The 4824-nt window shown below is 39.1% G+C and overlaps 1 non-coding gene across 1 annotated transcript; it reads right to left on the minus strand.

Annotated features, from left to right (window-relative positions):
• Positions 1–2150: 2150 nt before the first annotated feature.
• On the minus strand, positions 2151–2222 carry TRNAV-UAC (transfer RNA valine (anticodon UAC)). Its single transcript has one exon. It is a non-coding gene; the product is annotated as a tRNA-Val (tRNA).
• Positions 2223–4824: the final 2602 nt, after the last annotated feature.

Raw genomic sequence — 4824 nt, forward strand, 5'->3', positions numbered from 1 at the left:
TATTCTGTACAGTGATCTTGTTCACCTGATAGTCAATACAGAGTCTCCAGGTCCCATCCTTCTTATGTACCAATACAATCAGGCTCCCATAAGGTGATGAGCTTGGCTTGATGTGGCCTTTCTGCAACAACACCTGAATCTTCCGCTTGATCTCATTGTTCTCCATAACCAAGCATCGATAGATCGGTTCATTGGGTAGTGGAATGACCGGCGTCAGATCGATGGAGTGCTTGATGTGATAGTGCAGAGGCACCCCCATAAGTGAGGAGAAAATGTCATTATACTCCTCCATGACCTTGTCCATCTATTGTTTGTTGTGTGGAGGATGCCTATCTAGAAGTCATGGCCACAATATTCTTCTTGCCTTGAGGGGGAATAATAAGGAAAACAAATTTCCCAGTTTGTGAAATGATCTTACTTCATTTCTTTGTGGTGATCAAAGAGATGGTAGTAGGTGGCGCTACCTCTGTTATCATGTACAACTTATTTCCCAAAGTAATAATCATAGAGTGAAGCCTAGACTCGTATACAGCATGTCACTTCCACAAGTATGGTTATCCTAATAATACATCACAAAATTTAAGAGGGGCGACATCACACAGTACCTCATCCATAAAGGGCTTGATGTTGTAGGGAAGGCAACATTGTTGGCTGACACAGAGATCTCATCCTTGGTGAAGGCACCCGATGGTGTATGGATGTAGATGTGCTATGGTCAGTAGGCCCATACACTTCACGATATCTACTGAAATGAGGTTCTTTTGGCTCCTGTTGTCGATAATGAAGTGTAACGGAGAACCCATCACCCACATCTGTGAGTGGAAGAGGTGTTCCCCCTCCTTTGGATCTTCAGGCTCATCCTTCCAGATCTTGGTGGTGGCCATGGTGGCACTGAGCTCCCCATCAATGATCTGCTTCCCTTCATCATTCTCCTTGTTGGGTTCTGACTCGGAGTCAAAACATGCATTTCTAAAGCCGTCAGCTCGATCATCAGTGACTGCTTGGCTCAACACTCGCTCGTGTTGTGAGTGGAGCTCTTATGGAACTCACCATTTTCCCATGTCCTTCTTTGTCTTTGTGATGTTGTTCTTTTCTTGCGGATTTGGTGGGTTTTCTTGGGTCACCCTACCTTGGCTTTGTCCTTTGCTCTACGGTTTGGGGGTGCCTTTCCCTTCCTCCAGATTTGCAGATCCAAATTCGTGTTTCTTCTATTTAAACTTTTTCTCAATCTTGACAACGTATCAATATGTTGTGCCGAGAGAGGAGATGTCCAGGAACTCACTACAAGAAAAAAGGACATTGGTGAGGGGTGAAAAATGTCACCATAAGCTCATTGGTGACGGTCAAAAGAGCATTCGTCACCAAAAATTAAACGTCACCAAAGGTGGCATCGCCAAACGTGTAGGTGTTTTAGTGACATACAAAGTCCGTCACCAATAATGATTTATAATGATCGATAGCGACTGTCACCATTTCATATGAGCAATGGTGATGGACCATAGCCTCCGTCACCAAAAACTTAACGTCACCAAAGGTGGCATCGCTAAAAGTATAGGTGTTGTAGTGACATTCAAATTTTGTCACCAATAATGATTTATAATGATGAATAGCGACCGTCAACATTGCATATGAGCCATGGTGACAGATTATAGCCTCGGTCACCAAAAGCTGAACGTCACCAAAGGTGCCATCGCCAAAAGTATGGGTGTTATGGTGACATTCAAGGTCTGTCATGAATATTGATTATAATGATGGATAGTGACCATCACCATTTCATATGAACAACAATGATTTATTGTGATGGATATTTAATGGCCATCACTATTGGTGCATATATATTGTGACATCCATTGACTGTCACCAAAAGCCACATTACTAGAAGTATAGGAGTTGTGGCGACATTCAAGGTCCGTCATGAATAATGACTATAATGATGGACAACGACCGTCACCATTTCATATCAAAAAGAACGATTTATGGTTATGGACCTTTGAGGGTCGTCACTATTGATGCATATATATGATGGTGTTTGTTGACCATCACCATTTCATATTTTTGGTGAGGGTCGAAAAATTTCACCAAAGGTCATTGGTGATGGTCAAAAGAGCCCCCGTCACCAAAAATTGATCGTCACCATTCCATATGGATGTTAGGGCACGATGGAATCGAACCACCAACCTCCTGCTTGTAAAGCAGGTGCTCTTCCATTGAGCTAGCACCCTTTAAAGAATTATACTTTTAAAAATTAGACCTTGAAACTTCATAAATTGTAAATTCTACAACTTTCAATAAATAAAAGTCTCGAAAATATTTTACTAAACAATCAAAGCAACATCGAAGCTATAGGTCCCTACCTAATGGTTATTGAAGTTATGAAAAGTGGGTGGAGGGAAAAATAGTTTTGTATAAGAGAATCAATATGTTCAGTTGAATAATCAATTACAAGTGAAACTATGAAGACATTTATAACCTATAAATGACCTATAACTAGTAAATGCACCAAATATTGCAAAGGAAATGTCATAAGTGGATAGCATATGGAAGAAAAGGAGGCAAAGACTTGTAACCCTTGTACATCTTGGCATGCCTTAGCATTTGGCACATCTTATCTTGTTTGACATGTCTTTGTATTATATGGCACATGTTAGCATGCCCTAGCATTCCCTAACACACCTTGGTAGTCATGACCTCACAAATAGCATTACATTTTTCCATGACTTGGGAACCTTACATTCACTAGAACACCTTGGCACTCCCTAGTTGTCATGCCCTCTATTATCCTCCATAATGTCCCAGGCTGATGAGGAGATCGACGGAGGTAACCACAGACCAAGCTTTTAGTTTGGTAGCTAGCCCTACCAAACTAGAGAGGGCTTTCTCTATGAAATCACAGCCAAGAGATGACTGGAATGTAAAGGATTTTAGGCTAGATAGCTAGGCTTAGGTGGGTTTTTGGAAAATTTAGGGACTTGGAACTTTGTCCACCGATGTCTTGTCTAGCAGGGACTTTGTCAAGGAGGTAGGGACTTGGAACTCTATCTAGGATAAAGCACCTAACATGCATGACAGAAGCTCCCTAGAATAGAGTACCTCCTACCTAGAAGAGTGTCCCCTACTCAAAATATAGAACCCTTCTCTACTATGCACTTTTCTTAAAGATAAATCTGTGCATAAAATAGTACTAAGAAAAACACCTAAATTAAGAAAAGTGAGCATCTAAGTCAAACTATAAAAGTATACTAAATATGGCTCTATATAAGTTTGGGAAACACTAGACAAGAATGCTTGCATACAACAACCATAATATGCCTAAAATCGATGTAATTCTTTCATCGTTTCTATACCCTCACAACACAACTGGAACCTATAGCATGTACCCCAAGGTTGTATGCATCTGTTGAAGGTGTAGATTGAAAGGATCTGATGAAATGAAGTACTATTGAAGGAGAAACGCCTTCAAAACAACAGATAAATTCTACTGTGAATTCAACCCATTTTCATACAGACCAAGGCTGCTACTGGGTACACTTCTCTGCTGAATGGAAACTGCAATGTATTGCAGTGTTGCTAAAGAAAAAACACCTTTAGTGCAACACGGATAAAACTCTAATAGATATTGTCACTATGGCCTCAGTTGTAGATGATCTCATCAATATAGGTAATAACTTCAATAATTGAAAAAACAAAAGGTAAGATGCATAGATCATTTGAAATGACAAATTTGGGCATACTTTATTATTGTTTAGGAGTATTAGTATATAAAATGCAAGGTAGCATGTTGCATCTTTATGTCACAGGCCAAGGATGAGAAGAAATACATAAAATATTAAATAGCATGGTATAAGTTGATTGCATGTTGTTTTGAAACGCGAATGGAGTTCTCCTTATGCGAGTTCTAATCTAGTGGGTATAACTTAAAATAAGAAATTGATAGTTGTGGGGTTGGAATTGTCTCACAATTCATGAAAAGTCCCAAATTAGATCACTAGAAAGAAGCAAAGCGAGTCGTTAGGTTTATGGAAGGGAACACCTTATTCGTAGGAAGGTAACTTGAAATTAGTCGGGCATATTATTTCTCGTCTTCTTGTACGTGTGTTCTTTGAAAAGATAACCACATCCAAAGACTCAATAATAGCTCTTGTAAGGTTTATAGATGTGAAGCATTTCTAAGAAAACCCATCGCTTAATGACAATTAAGTGAGGAATATGTCAAAGGATTCAATCTTGCACTTAGTCATAAAAATGAAGTTGGGGTATCCAGCATCTTGCCAACAAACTGACTCCAACCATAATGTAAAAGGAAAGTTAACTGTGAAACCGCTTTCCCACTTTGTAGTCTTATTGCCTCTTGAATTCCAAAAGGTATCTGGCTACATAGATCCACAAAACTCGTTCCAGGTAAACTTTGCATGATACAATTGTGGCGTGCAAGCTTGACACACGCTCTAGTTTCCCTTTAAAAGAGGATAAGTCAAAATATTATGAGAATCTTAACTGTAATTTGATCATACACTATTGAGGTACTGCATGGAATAAACAATATACTACCAATGCACTAATGAAGAACTCAAAATAAACAAATTTCTTATTGCTACAATAACGCCACTCTTGGGATTCTCAGATAAAGCACCTAACCTGCATGGCAAAAGCTTCCAAGAATAGAGTACCTCCTACCTAGAAGTGTGTCCCCTAGTAAAAATATAGAACCCTTCTCTACTGCGCACTTTTCTTAAAAATAAATCTGTGCATAAAACAGAACTAAGAAAAACACCTAAATTAATAAAAGTGAGCATCTAATTAAAACTATAAAAGCATACTAAATAT

Source organism: Pinus tabuliformis, chromosome 5_2, assembly GCF_031772625.1.
Source record: "Pinus tabuliformis cultivar Carrire ecotype Pingquan chromosome 5_2, CPIR1, whole genome shotgun sequence".
In the NCBI taxonomy this organism is placed as follows: Eukaryota; Viridiplantae; Streptophyta; class Pinopsida; order Pinales; family Pinaceae; genus Pinus; species Pinus tabuliformis.